Genomic DNA, 15,389 nt, shown 5'->3' with positions numbered 1-15,389 from the left:
CAGTTCCAGATGACCGGTCTACCAGAAAACCAAACCAGAATAGAGAATATACTCACTTACAATGATGGGGTCCTTGTCTGCCTCCGCAGTGATCCGGTGAGTCAAGGAGTCCCTCCGGGAAATCCCGGGGGTACCCTAGGGAGTCCTGTTCCCAGCAGGTCCTGCAGTCCGGCAGAGAGGTTGTCCCATCTGGGTCGCCAAATTGATTCAAAGATCGAAGCCGAAATTCCTTTAAGTGGTATATTCTTTATTGCAGCGCTGGATGCACGGGGGATCTCTCCACCTATCGTGCATACCCAAAGCAGAAAGCAGTCTTGAATTTATACAATCAATCTATCAATATTCTACAAGCACCTATACATACGCATTACCTATCCCCGCCTTCCCTCGCTTCTCATGCTAATTAGCCTTTTGGCACCTTGCGCCTGCGCAGAGCCTTCCAAGAATTGTGGGCAGGGGTCTTTGGGACGTGGGCAGGGGTCTTTGGGAGGAAGACCCCGAGTCTTCCTCACAGTGTACTTTTCACCTTTGGTCAGGAATCTGCTGAATTGGCATGTTTCTTAATTGCAAGAGCTGGTTGTTGCCAATTCTCCCGTTTGTTGTATCTTTATAATGAATTCCAATGTCCAGTTTCGAGACTTATAGTCCTTACATTCGTTTCTCTGTCCGCCTGCCGCTTCCTTATCATGAGTTCCAGTGTCTTGTTTCGAGATATACAGTCCTTGTCTGGGGATTGTCCTTGCCTCCCCAATACCTCCTTAATCAATCCCCCCTTTTCTTTTCCCATGCAAATTCTTTTGCATCAGATACTTTCTTTATTTACAGTAACACAACAAAGCAGGCATCTAAACAACATGCACACAAATATTCCTAACACTACTAATACGATTAGAGCAATGAATACTTGTTTCAACCATTGGAAATTGGGCAACCAGGAGGTTAACTTATTCCATAGTTCACTAAAACTCCATGAAAGATCATCTTTACTGATCTCATGTAGGATCCTGGTCTGCTTCCATATTTCTTCCAGGTCGGTAGAGATCCTTCCACTCTGATCTACATACATACAACAACTTGTGTTTATTACTGTACAGACTCCCCCTTGAGTGGCCAGTAACAAGTCTAGGGCCATCCGATTTTGTAACACTACCTGTGATAAACTAGATATCTCTTCTTGTTGAGCCTTTATAGCATCCAGAATTTTGTTTTCTAACTTCTCTATAATTGCAGAAATATTAACTATTGCCTTTTCCAGTTCACTCACTCCTAACCATGGGATAAACCATCGCACAAAACTATGAAAAGGGGTGTGTCTCTCTACCAATGGATTGTTAATTTTTCATCTGATTCTCCGGATATGATTTCTCAAGTAACCTCGAGGCACTACATCATGTACTGTCATATTGGGGACTACCGCTCCAAGAGTGCAAGTTCCCTTCCAATTCTCAGGCAAGACCTTACGGGCTGTATCATTGCATAGCCAATACCACCCTTTTCCTTCTGGAACCGTCCAGCTGGTTGAATTTGCCCAGCCGCTAGTCGTACTAATATCAATTGTTCAATTACAAGATGTCTGATTTCCCACATAAGTAGTATCCGTATTTATACAATGCTGTTTTCCTATACCCTTAGGCGGGTTACACCTTTGTACACATACATAATAGGATTCTAACGGCATGAAGCTACTCACTTCTAGTTCCAAAACTGCTTAATATTTTCGACCCCAAGACGTGTTTTCCCACAAATTAGTCCAAGATAAGTTTGCAGGCAAGGGAATCCCAATTAACGATACACCCTTATTCCCATGCTGTGGCAGATGGGTGCATACCCAACAGTTCGTCTTATTAGTTACTTGAGAAATTGTTTGTATTAAGGTCAGGTGTAAGTTCTCATCCCAAGTTGCCCACCCCAAATCCGAGAACCGCACCCCTGCAATCATTAGGATCTGGAAAACCGTAATTTTGTTGGTCCAATTGGAGTGGTGGTCCATATCCTCGCCGGGGCCTTCTTCACCCTTGAATTGTGGATCCAAGCTGCTTGCTTCTTAATCTTAATGGCGGTGTGTGTTGTCAGTAATACTTGGTATGCTCCCATCCACTTTCCTTCCATTTTTCCTGCACGGGTTGTCCTGAAAAAGTCTTTACATATATATAATCCCCGAGCTTAAAGGGGTGGATTGGTTGATCCAAACCTCTAGCCCTGGTCCCTAAAACAAATGTATGTACTTTATTTAATTGTTTCTGAAGTTCAGTTATATAAGCATATAAATATTCTGATCCTAACTGCGTTAGGTCCTCTCCACTAAATAGAAATTGCTATGGCCTTCCATATAAGATTTTGAAGGGACTCAAATTTCCTTTTATTCTAGGTTTAACTCTAATTCCAAGTAATGCTAAAGGGAGGGATTGAGGCCATGACAAATTAGCTTCTTATCCAATTTTAGCTATTTATTGTTTAATTAAATGGTTCATTTTTTCTACCTGTCCACTTGCCTGTGGTCTATAAGGAGTATGCAGTTGCCAATCTATCTTTAGAATCTTACTTATCTGTTCTACCACTTGTGCACAAAAATGTGAAACTCTATCAGAAGACATTGCTACTAGAATCCCAAAGCATGGTATTATTTCATTTAACAAGACTTTAACCACTTCTCTTGCTTTGCTTGTTCGACAGGGAAAGGCTTCAGGCCTTCCTGAAAACGTGTCAGTCAGAACCAGTAAATAATGATACCCCCCTTTTCTAGGGAGTTCTGAAAAATCAATTTGCCACTGTTGCCCCGAATAATTTCCTTTACCGATTATTCCAAATTTTATTCTATCCTTGGTATTGTGTAAGCAAATGCTACATTGTTGAGTTACTTGTTTTATCATATCGTCCCACTAATGTCTGACTCAGGCTCTTATGCAGTGTGCCAGCTCCCCAATGCGTTTTATTGTGTTCTGTAAGAACTATGGGCCATGTCAAACTAGAGGGTATTACTATGTGGTTATCTTTTAAATATACTCATCCATCTGGTTTCATTTTACCTTTCAAATCTTCAATTAATTTTAAGTCTTCTTTTGTATAATTTGGATATAGTTTGGATTTTACCGTCTGGTATCAAAGACAATGCCTTCACCTCAGTTATTTCAGCTGCCTGCTTAGCCTCTGCCAATCGATTTTCCAATTTCAAAATCGCTGTTCCCCTTTTGGTGTCCCTGACAATGCATGATAGCTACCTTTTCTGGTTGTTTTACAGCCTCTAACAATTTTAAAATTTCTTCAGCATACTTTGTGTTTTCACTGAGCGGTCAGCAATCCATGTTCTTTCCAAATTGCTCCATGAGCATGTACCACGCCGAATGTATATTTAGAATCTGTCCAAATATTTACCCTTTTTCCCGCTGCCAGTTCCAATGCTCTCGTGAGAGCAACTATCTCCGCCTTTTGAGCTGATGTTCCAGGGGGTAAAGGCTTAGACTCGATTACCTGCTGAGTAGTTGTTATAGCATATCCAGCTTTACGTTGTCTTTGCGTAACAAAACTGCTCCCATCCGTGAACCAAGTTTCTTCCGCATCTTCCATGGGCTCCTCCTTAAGGTCTGGTCGGCTGGAATACACAGTCTCTAGAGTTTCTAAACAATCGTGAATCACAGCTTGTGCCGGAGCATCACTAAGAAAAGAGGCTAGATTCACAATATGAATTATCACAATTTCCACGTCGTCCTGTTCTACCAATATTGCTTGATATTTCAAAATCATCAATTCTTGTTTAAGTTGTTTAAAGACTTTTTGTGCTTCTCCAGTCCAGACTAACTTTGACTGGTTAATCTTTATCAATTCACATAGAGGCTTTACCAATAGTCCATAATTATAAATCCAAAGGCGACACCAACCTGTCATTCCTAAAAAGCTTTGTAGCTCCTTTACCATTTGAGGTTCTGGAGTCCGGCAAATGACTTCCTTATGTTCAGTTCCTAGTTCTCGTTGTCCTTCCGAAATTTCAAATCCCAGATAGGTCACACTTTGTTGAGCCAGCTGGACTTTCTGTCAAGAGACTTGATATCCATTTAAACCCAGAAAATTAAGACGACTTATAGTCCATTGAATACAACTCCCTTTAGTCTCGGTAGCTATTAAGAGATCATCTACATATTGTAACAAAGCACCTTCAGTGTCCGGAGGTATCCATGTTTCGAGTTCCCTTGCTAATTGGTTTCCAAAAATAGTGGGGCTATTCTTGAATCCTTGAGGTAGTAATGTCCACGTAAGCTGCGTCTTTCTGCCCGAATCGGGATTTTCCCATTCAAAGGCGAATAGGTTTTGGCTTTCTGTGGCTAAGCCTAGGCAGAAGAAGGCGTCTTTTAAATCCAGTACGGTAAACCAGACTTGACTATTCTTTAATTTAGTCAGCAAAGTATAAGGGTTTGCCACTACTGGATGTATATCCTCAGTGATTTTATTTATGGCCCTCAAATCCTGAACTAGCCTATAGCTTTTTCATCTGCCTTTTTAATTGGCAATATGGGTGCATTGTATTCTGATTCGCATTCAATCAATAATCCATACTGTAAAAACTGATCAATTATCTCTTTAATTCCTTTCCTATCTTCTATCCTCAAAGGATATTACTTAACCTTAACGGGTTTCTCTCCTGGCTTTAATTTAATAATTATTAAGGTCACATTTTTAGCTCTTCCAGGGACTTCGGTAGCCCAAACTCCTGGACATACTTGATCTGTGATCTCTAAAGGTATTTCACTTTTAGGGTCAGTTTGTATTAGTGCCAAGCTTAACACATTTATTAGTTGTTCTTCTCCTGTTCTTAATTCCATTTTCCCCTTTTCAAAGACAATTTCTGCTCCTACTTGCTCTAATAAATCTCTACCTAAGAGTGCCCATGAGGAGCTAGGCATAGATAAAAATCTGTGTATGCCCCATTGTTTCCCTAACTTGTACTTCAAAGGTTCACAAAAATAAGCCTTTTCGGTTACACCTTGTCCTGGTTTCAGTTAGAACAGAGTTAATTTTCTTCCTAGTAGCTGGGAGGATGCTATGTTTTGGCTTAGGATGAGAAGAGTGCTGATAACACCCCGATGTTTCAATTGTTGCAGAGCAATGCTTATACCAAGCCAAGGACATCTCAGCTTCTTGCTCTGTCCTGCCAACAGGCAGGCTGGGGGTGCAGTAAGAGCTGGGAGGGGACAGACCCAGGACAGGTGACCCAAACTAGCCAAAGGGGTATTCCATAGCATCTGACGTCAGGCTAAACAATACATAGGGGTGGCTAGCCAGGGGGAGGGGGCCGGACTGCTCGGGGTTAGGCTGGGCATCGGTCAGCGGGTGGTGAGCAATTGCATTGTGCATCACTTGTTTGTACACATTATTAGTAGTGGTACTATTATCATCATTGTATTATTATTATTATTATTATTGTTGTTGTTGTTGTTGTTGTTATTATTATTATTATTATTATTATTATTATTATTATTATTATTATTATTATTATTATTATTATTATTATTTTGTCTTATTAAACTGTCTTTATCTCAACTCACAGGCTTCACTTTCCATTTCTCTCCCCCGTCCCAGAGAGGGAGGGGGAGGGGGAGCGAACAGCTGCGTGGTGTTTAGCTGCCGGCCAGGTTAAACCACGACACACCTTTTACCCTAACATAATAATTCTGTGAAGGCATTAATGCTTGATTTAGAACTGAATACGTTGCCCCATAGCAATAAGAAATTTCACTTCCATTCCTCCCCTAGCTTCATTATAACCAGTGGAGGATCCGCTAGGGTAGATTCCCCAGGTCCCCGTTATTCCTGTTGAAATCAGGGGTTGATTACCCTAGGAAAAGGCTAGTCAATTTGTCCTCCAAAGCAAGGTCCAAACCGTTTTGTTTTATTTATTTATTTATTTATTTATTTATTTATTTATTTTCATTACATTTCAGAGTTGGTCCAAAAATTCCATAGGGCTTTCTTTTAGACCTTGTTGGAAGCATATTCTCAATTCCCAATTCATCCAGGTTTTAGTATTTACTTAACCGTTCATGATTTTCAGGATGATTCGGGTCTTAGTGGGGGTCGGTCAGGGGAATGCAATTGTCCACAGTTCCCTGAACGGTCCCATCAGCAATCTGAGCTCGCACATGAACTCAGGTTGTTTTAAGAGTGTACCTCTTTTCTGTTTCTGTGACAACTCTCTCAGACCGATCATGGTCCCTTTGCCCTAAAGGGCTAACACCCATGATTTTAAGATCTCTGCCTCGGGCAGAGGCAGAACTATTAACATTCCTACATCCTCTTTCCCTGCTCATTCAACTTCAAACACCTTTAACACTTTCAACAACCCTTTTAACACTTCCTTTATCTTTCTCCAGCCTGTACTTCTCTAATGCCAACATCAAAGGTTCAGTCAGGGGCCAACTTAATTCCCTACCTTTTCCCACCAAGATGCTGAAACATCAGTATACAACATTTCCTCCTGTTCTGCTTCTCAAAAAACAACATTAACTGTAGCAAAATATTATAGTTTAAAGTTCCATTTAGGGGCCACTTTTCTCCACATTCCAGCTTATAAAGCGGCCACCACTGATTACGATATTTTATCAATGTTTTCCTGTTCACACTTCCACCGGCAGATCCTCCAATATCCTTCCAGTGACTTAAAACACATCCTAACACACTTTTCTTTAAAATTTCACTGCTTGTTTGCCCCCCCAGTTTCCAGTTTACACTTTCAGAATACACATGTTACTTACAAAAGCGTATCACAAAACGTATCACTCACAAAAATACGGGCACGCAATATCTTTCAGTAGCGATGCCACAAAACTACTATTACCAGCAATATTGCCAAAATCACAGTAACAATAGTCAGAGTCAAATTCCACATGCGATAAGTCAGAAAACCGAACTGTGTAACACCGTAACGATATCTTTCTTATAACAATGCCACGAACCTACTATTACCACCAGGAAAATAGCCAAAATCGCAGTAACAATAACCAGAGTTAAATACCATACTCCATGAGTCAGAAAACCGAAATAGACAGCACAATTCCAGACGGACCTTAAAGCGAGCTCCTTCCTTAAGGTCCCCAAACATGTACTTATGGTGCTAACCACAAAGTATATACCAAACACTGCCTCGCAGAAGATCACCTTCTGACTTACAGACAGTTCCAGATGACCGGTCTACCAGAAAACCAAACCAGAATAGAGAATATACTCACTTACAATGATGGGGTCCTTGTCTGCCTCCGCAGTGATCCGGTGAGTCGAGGAGTCCCTCTGGGAAATCCCGGGGGTACCCTAGGGAGTCCTGTTCCCAGCGGGTCCTGCGGTCCGGCAGAGAGGTTGTCCCATCTGGGTCGCCAAATTCATTCAAAGATCGAAGCCGAAATTCCTTTAAGTGGTATATTCTTTATTGCAGCGCTGGATGCACGGGGGATCTCTCCACCTATCGTGCATACCCAAAGCAGAAAGCAGTCTTGAATTTATACAATCAATCTATCAATATTCTACAAGCACCTATACATATGCATTACCTATCCCCGCCTTCCCTCGCTTCTCATGCTAATTAGCCTTTTGGCACCTTGCGCCTGCGCAGAGCCTTCCAAGAATTGTGGGCAGGGGTCTTTGGGATGTGGGCAGGGGTCTTTGGGAGGAAGACCCCGAGTCTTCCTCACAGTGTACTTTTCACCTTTGGTCAGGAATCTGCTGAATTGGCATGTTTCTTAATTGCAAGAGCTGGTTGTTGCCAATTCTCCCGTTTGTTGTATCTTTATAATGAATTCCAATGTCCAGTTTCGAGAGTTATAGTCCTTACATTCGTTTCTGTCTGCCTGCCGCTTCCTTATCATGAGTTCCAGTATCTTGTTTCGAGATATACAGTCCTTGTCTGGGGATTGTCCTTGCCTCCCCAATAGCTCCTTAATCAGCCTTCACACAATTATCTGAGAATGAAAGCTGCTTTCCAGTAATTCAGAAAGCCAAGTTACGTCTCAGCCTTGAGCATCTCGGGCTTTGGGGCCTGTCTGTAACATTTGGCACCAGCACTAATACTTTTTTTGGCATATGTTTAGCGTTTGGGGCCTGTGTCTGGGATTTGGGCCCTGTCTCGAACCACTGGGGCTCTGTCCTGGGTTTTGGAACCTGCCTCTAGAGTTCAGGGCCTGTGATTAGGCTTTTGGGGTCTGTGTCTGGGGGCCGGTATCTGGGGGCAAGGGGGGAGCTGCTTGTAGACCCTTGGGGCCAGCATTGAGGGGGTTGGGAGCTGACTCTACACCTTTGGGGCCTGCTTCTGGGGGGGGGGGGGGGTTGAGACCTGCATCTGGGGGAGGGGTGGGAGCTCTTTGTATTCCTTTGGAGCCTGTGTCGGGGGGCGGGGGGGGGGGGGGGGGGAAGGGGAGGGTTGGTTGGGAGGTGCTTGTACACTGTTGGAGCCTGGGTTGAGGGAGGAGGTTTGGAGCTGCTTCTACACCTTTGGGCCTGGCATCGGGGGTAGGGGGTTGGGTGCTGGTTGTAGGGGCCTGTGTTTGGGGGGGGGGGGTTTGGGACCTGCGTCTGGGGGAGGGGTGGGAGCTGCTTGTACACCTTTGGGGCCTGCATGTGTGGGGGGTCAGGGCCTGTGTCTAGCGGGCTGGGAACTGCTTGTACAATGTAGGAATCTGTTTCTGCAGGGTGGCTGGGAGCTGTTTGTACAACTTTGGGGCCAGCATCTGGGGGTGGCTGGGAGCTGCCTGTACACTGTAGGGGCCTGTGTTTGTGGGGGCCTTGGGGGCCTCCCTCGGGGGGGGGGGGGGAGGGTTGGGAGCTGCTTGTATAGGGTAGGGGGCCTGCCTGGCAGGGGTTGGGAGCTGCTTGTAGAATTTGGGTCGCTGTGTCTTGGGGGGGGGGTTGGGGCCTGTGTCTCAGGGGTGTTGGGAACTGGTTGTACACCTTTGGGTCCTGTCTCTGGGGGGGGAGCTACTTGTACCCTTACCATAAACCGTACTCTAACACATACTTCTACCAGTACCCTTACCCTTACCGTAACCCTTACCTTTACCCTTACTCTTACCCTTACCAAAGCATTACCCTTACCCTTAACGTAAGCCTAAACCTTAACCTTATCCTTACACTTACACTTACCGTAACCCTTACCCTTTCTGCTACACTTACCCTTAGCCTAAATCTAAACCTTACACTTACCCTAACCCTAACACTTACCCTTACCATTACCCATATACTTACTCTTACCCTAACCCTAAATCTTACTCAAACACTTACCCTGACCCTTACATTAACCCTAAACCGTACCCTAAAACTTACACTTACTCTTAACCTTAACCTTACGCTTAACCTTAACCTACTACTTACCCTTTCTTATCCGTCACCCTACACCTAAAATTAACCCTAACCATTACCCTAACACTTACCCTTACCCTAACCCAAACCCTAATCCTAACTCTAAACCTTACCCTGACTTGTACACTTATCCTTATCCTTACACTTACCCTAACACTTACCCTTACACTTATCCTTAGACATATAACTTACCCTTACCCTAAAACTTAACCTAACTCTAACCCTAAACCTTACCTTAACCCTTACTCTGACCCTTACATTAACCCTTACCCTTACCCTAAAACTTACTCTTAACCTTAACCTTACCCTTAACCTTAACCTAATACTTACCCTTCCGTTTCCCTCACCCTAACCCTAAAATTAACCCTAACCATTACCCTAACACCTACCCTTACCCTAACCCTTACTCTAACCCTTACAATGACCCGTACCCTTACACATACACTTACCCTTACTCTTACCCTAAACCTTACCCTTACCATAAGCCATATTCTAACAAATTCTACCCGTACCCTTACCCTTACCGTAATCCTTACCCTTTATGTTACCCTAAACCTTACCCTTACCCTAACACTTACCCTTATCGTAAACCTTACCCTTTCTGCTACATTTACCATTAGCCTAAATCTAAACCTTACACTTACCCTTACCTTAACCCAATACTTACCCTTACGTTTCCCTCACCCTAACCCTAAAATTAACCCTAACGATTATTCTAACACTTACCCTTACCCTAACCCTAACCCTTACTCTAACCCTTACCCTGACCCATACCCTTACACTCACCCTTACCCTTACATTACCCTAACTCTTACCCATACCATAACCCATACCCTAACACATATTTTTACCCTTAACCTTACCGTTACCCTTACCCTTACTCTATCCGTTACCCTTACGCTTACCCTTAACATAAACCTTACCATTAATCTTACCCTTACACTAACCCTTACCCTTACCCTATCCCTTACACTTATCCTTATCCATACCCTTAACCTTACCCCAACCCTTACCCTTAAGCTGAACCTAACCCTAAACCTTACCCCAAACCTTTCCCTGAACCTTACATTAACCATAACCCTTAACCTAAACCTTACACTTACTCTTAACCTTAACCTTACCCTTAACCTTAAGCTAGTACTTAACCTTACATTTTTCTCACCCTAATCCTAAAATTAACCCTAACCATTACCCTAACACTTAACCGTTACACTTACCCTTATTCTATCCGTTACTCTTACACTTTCCCTTAACATAAACCTTACCCTTTACCTTACCCTTACCATAAGCCATACATCAACACTTACATGTACACTTACGCTTACACTTATCCTAGTAATTACTCGTACAATTACCCTTAACCTAACCATAAACATTAAGGATAAGCTTAAGGGTCACCCTTAAGGTTAACGTTATCCTAACACTTACACTTAAGTTCATGGTAAGGGTTAGAGTAAGGGTAAGTGTTAGGGTAATGGTTAGGCTAATTTTAGGGTTAGGGTGAGGGAAACGTAAGAGTAAGTATTAGGTTACAGCTAAGGTTAAGGTTAAGAGTAAGTGTAAGGTTTAGTGTAAGGATTAGGGTTAATGTAAGGGTCAAGGTAAGGGTTGGGGTAAAGGTTTAGGTAAAGGGTAAAAATATGTATATTGTAAGGGTGAGGGGTTAGGGTAATGGTTAGATTTTAGTTAGATTTAGGTAAGGGTGAGGGTTCGGGTAAGGTTTAGAATTAGGCAAAGGGTAAGTGTAGCAGAAAGGGTAAGGTTTAGGATAAGGGTAAGTGTTAAGATAAGGGTAAGGTTTAGGGTTAGCTTAATAGTAAGGTTAAGGGTAATTGTACGAGTAATTGCTAGGGTAAGTGCAAGCGTAAGTGTACATGTAAGTGTTGTTGTATGGCTTATGGTAAGGGTAAGGTCAAGGGTAAGGTTTATGTTAAGGGTAAGCGTAAGGGTAAGGGTAAGGGATAGAGTAAGGGTAAGGGTAAGGTTAAGGGTAACGGTAAGGTTAAGGGTACAAATATGTGTTAGGTTATGGGTTATGGTATGGGTAAGAATTAGGGTAAGTATAAGGGTAAGGGTAAGTGTAAGGGTACAGGTCAGGGTAAGGGTTAGAGTAAGGGTTAGGGTTGGGGTAAGGTTAAGTGTTAGGGTAATGGTTAGGGTTAGTTTTAGGGTTAAAGTCAGGAAAATGTATGCGTAAGTATTAGGTGAATGTTAAGGGTAAGGTTAAGGTTAAGAGTAAGTGTAAGGTTTAGGGTAAGGGTTAGGGTTAATGTAAGGGTCAGGGTAAGGGTTGGGGTAAGGTTTAGGGTAAGGGTTAGGTTCAGGATAAGTGTTAGGGTAAGGGTAAGGTTAATGGTAACCGTAAGTGTAAAGGTAAGGGTTAGGGTAAGGGTAAGAATAAGGGTATGGGTAACGGTAAGGGCGAGGGTTAGGCTAAGGGTAAGTGTAAGGTTTAGATTTAGGCTAAGGGTAAGTGTAGCAGAAAAGGTAAGGTTTACGGTAAGGGTAAGTGTTAGGATAAGGGTAAGGTTTAGGGTTAGGTTAAGGGTAATGGTAAGGGTAACGGTAAGGGTAAGGGTAACGGTAAGGGTAAGGGTAACGGTAATGGTAAGGGTAAGGTAAGGGTAACAGTAACGGTAAGGGTAAGGGTTACGGTAAGGGTACGGTTACGGGTAGAAGTATGTGTTAGAGTATGGGTTATGGTAAGGGTAAGGGTTAGAGTAAGGGTTAGGGTAAGGGTAATGGTTAGGGTTAATTTTAGGGTTAGGGTGAGGGAAAAGTAAGGGTAAGTATTAGGTTAAGGTTAAGGGTAAGGTTAAGGTTAAGTTTTAGGGTTAGGGTTAATGTAAGGGTCAGGGTAAGGGTTCAGGTAAGGTTTAGGGTTAGGGTTAGGTTAAGGTTAAGTGTTAGGGTAAGGGTAAGGTAAATGGTAACCGTAAGTGTAAGGGTAAGGGTTAGGGTAAGGGGAAGAGTAAGGGGAAGGGGAAGGGGAAGTCTAAGGGTCCGGGTCCGGGTAAAAGTTAGAGTAAGGGTTAGGGTTAGGTAAGGATAAGTGTTCAGGTAATGGTTACGGTTAATTTTAGGGTTATGGTGAGGGAAAGGTAAGGGTATGTATTAGTTTAAGGGTAAGGTTAAAGGTAAGATTAAGTGTAAGGTTTAGGTTAAGGGTTAGGATTAGAGTTAGGGTTAGGGTAAGGGTTAGGGTTAATGTAAGGGTCAGGGTAAGGGTTGGGGTAAGGTTTAGGTCAAGGGTAAAAGTAAGTATAATGGTAAGTGTAAGGGTGAGGTTTAGGGTAAGGTTTAGAATTAGGCAAAGGGTAAGTGTAGCAAAAAGGGTAAGGTTTAGGATAAGGGTAAGTGTTAGGATAAGGGTAAGGTTTAGGGTTAGCTTAATAGTAAGGTTAAGGGTAATTGTACGAGTAATTGCTAGGGTAAGTGCAAGCGTAAGTGTACATGTAAGTGTTGTTGTATGGCTTATGATAAGGGTGTGAGGAATGTTTTAACAATTCGTGTCCATAAAGAACAATTCTGTTTGAATCCTGTCTGCCTCTGGGCCCTGCACTGGCAATTTAATTCTTGAACCTCAGCTGCAGTGTGTCCCAGTCTCCCCCTCATTCTAGTCAATTTATCACTCCTTAAATTTATGAACCTGTTTGCTTTTGTTATTCCGGACTTCTGTTTCTAACACTGCTATAGATGTGTCTGTGAATGGCTGGGGAAGAATGTTTTAATTACTCGTGAAGCTGTTTGTGTTTGATGTCTGGGAGTTTCAGAACAACTGATAACAACTAGTGACTGTTATGGGATACTATGCGGATCTTTGGTATCTGGTTAGGGGGGCCGAGAGATTAAGAGGAAGGAAAAAGAAGCTGAAGGACGGCTGGGAGACAAGTCTTGAAGAGAATGTTCTATAAACTTGGTATGGTGCCAAGTAAGTACAAAGGGGGAGAGGAAGACTACGAGCCTTCAGCATGAAAGACCCCTAGAGACCCCCAGAAGAGACCCCAGAGGAGACTGCGCATGCTCCAGTAGGAGGGACTGCACCCCGGAAGCTAATTTTAATAATCTATTTTTTTTAGAAGTAGTAATGAATATGTATTAGTCTAGGAGCATAAAAATCAGCTGCTTGATGTAACTGGTGTGCGTCCTGGTGGAGCGGAGACTCCCGGTGCACCCAGCGCTGTTTGCTTACCTCTATTCCTTTATATTCTTTCAATAAATCCTATTTTTTTATTTAATCCTAATTTGAATCCTGAGCCATTTATAACAAGGGTTAGGTTAACTTTAAGGTTTATGTTAAGTGTAAGTGTAAGGGTAACGGAGACAGTAAAGGTAAGGGTAAGGGGAATGGTAAAGTTAAGGCTACAAGTACGTGTTAGGATATGGGTTATGGTAAGGGTAAGGGTTAGGGTAAGGGTAAGTGTTAGGGTAATGGTTAGGGTTAATTTTAGGGTTAGGGTGAGGGAAACATAAGGGTAAGTGTTAGGGTAATAGTTAAGGGTAAGGGTAAGGTTAAGGTTAAGAGTAAGTGTAACTTTTAGGGTAAGGGTTAGGGTTAATGTAAGGGTCAGGGTAAGGGCTGGGGTAAGGTTTAGGGTTAGGGTTAGGTTAAGGGTAAGGATTAGGGTAAGGGTAAGGGTATGGATAAGGATAAGTGTAAGTGTTAGGGTAAGGGTAATGTTAAAGGTAACAGTAAGTGTAAGGAGAAGGGTTAGGGTAAGGGTAAGAGTAAGGGTATTGGCAACAGTAAGGGTGAGGGTTACAGTAAGGGTAAGTGTAAGGTTTAGATTTAGGCTAAGGGTAAGTGTAGCAGAAAGGGTAAGGTTTACTGTAAGGTTTAAGGTTTCGGCTTCGGTTAAGGGTAAGGGTAAGGGTAATTGTACGAGTAATTGCTAGGGTAAGTGTAAGCGTAAGTGTACATGTAAGTGTTGTTGTAGGGCTTATGGTAAGGGTAAGGTCAAGGGTAAGGTTTATGTTAAGGGTAAGCGTAAGGGTAACGGATAGAGTAAGGGTAAGGGTAAGGTTAAGGGTACAAATATGTGTTAGGGTATGGGTTATGGTATGGGTAAGAATTAGGGTAAGTATAAGGGTAAGGGTAAGTGTAAGGGTACAGGTCAGGGTAAGGGTTAGAGTAAGGGTTAGGGTTAGGGTTAGGGTTAGGGTAAGTGTAAGGGTTAGGGTAAGGGTTAGTTTTAGGGTTAAAGTCAGGAAAACATATGCGTAAATATTAGGTTAATGTTAAGGGTAAGGTTAAGGTTAAAAGTAAGTGTAAGGTTTAGGGTAGAGGTTAGGGTTAATGTAAGGGTCAGGGTAAGGGTTGGGGTAAGGTTTAGGGTAAGGGTTAGGTTAAGGATAAGTGTTAGGGTAAGGGTAAGGTTAATGGTAACCGTAGGGTTACGGTAAGGGTAAGAATAAGGGTATGGGTAATGGTAAGGGCGAGGGTTAGGCTAAGGGTAAGTGTAAGGTTTAGATTTAGGCTAAGGGTAAGTGTAGCAGAAAGGGTAAGGCTTACGGTAAGGGTAAGTGTTAGGATAAGGGTAAGGTTTAGGGTTAGGTTAAGGGTAAGGGATAGGGTAAGGGTAAGGGTTACGGTAACGGTAAGGGTAAGGGTTACGGTAAGGGTACGGGTACGGGTAGAAGTATGTGTTAGAGTATGGGTTATGGTAAGGGTAAGGGTTAGGGTAAGGGTAAGTGTTGGGGTAATGGTTAGGGTTAATTTTAGGGTTAGGGTGAGGGAAAAGTAAGGGTAAGTATTAGGTTAAGGTTAAGGGTAAGGTTAAGGTTAAGTGTAAGTTTTAGGGTTAGGGTTAATGTAAGGGTCAGGGTAAGGGTTCAGGTAAGGTTTAGGGTTAGGGTTAGGTTAAGGTTAAGTGTTAGGGTAAGCGGAAGTTGTATGGATAAGGATTAGTGTAAGGGATAGGGTAAGGGTAAGTGTTCGGGTAAGGGTAAGGTTAATGGTAACCGTAAGTGTAAGGGTAAGGGTTAGGGTAAGGGGAAGAGTAAGGGTAAGGGTAGGGGAAGTCTAAGGTTATGGGTCAGGGTTAAAAGTTAGAGTA

The sequence above is a fragment of the Aythya ferina genome (assembly GCF_964211825.1).
Source record: "Aythya ferina genome assembly, contig: HAP1_SCAFFOLD_107, whole genome shotgun sequence".
In the NCBI taxonomy this organism is placed as follows: domain Eukaryota; kingdom Metazoa; phylum Chordata; class Aves; order Anseriformes; family Anatidae; genus Aythya; species Aythya ferina.
This window is presented reverse-complemented; position numbering follows the sequence as displayed.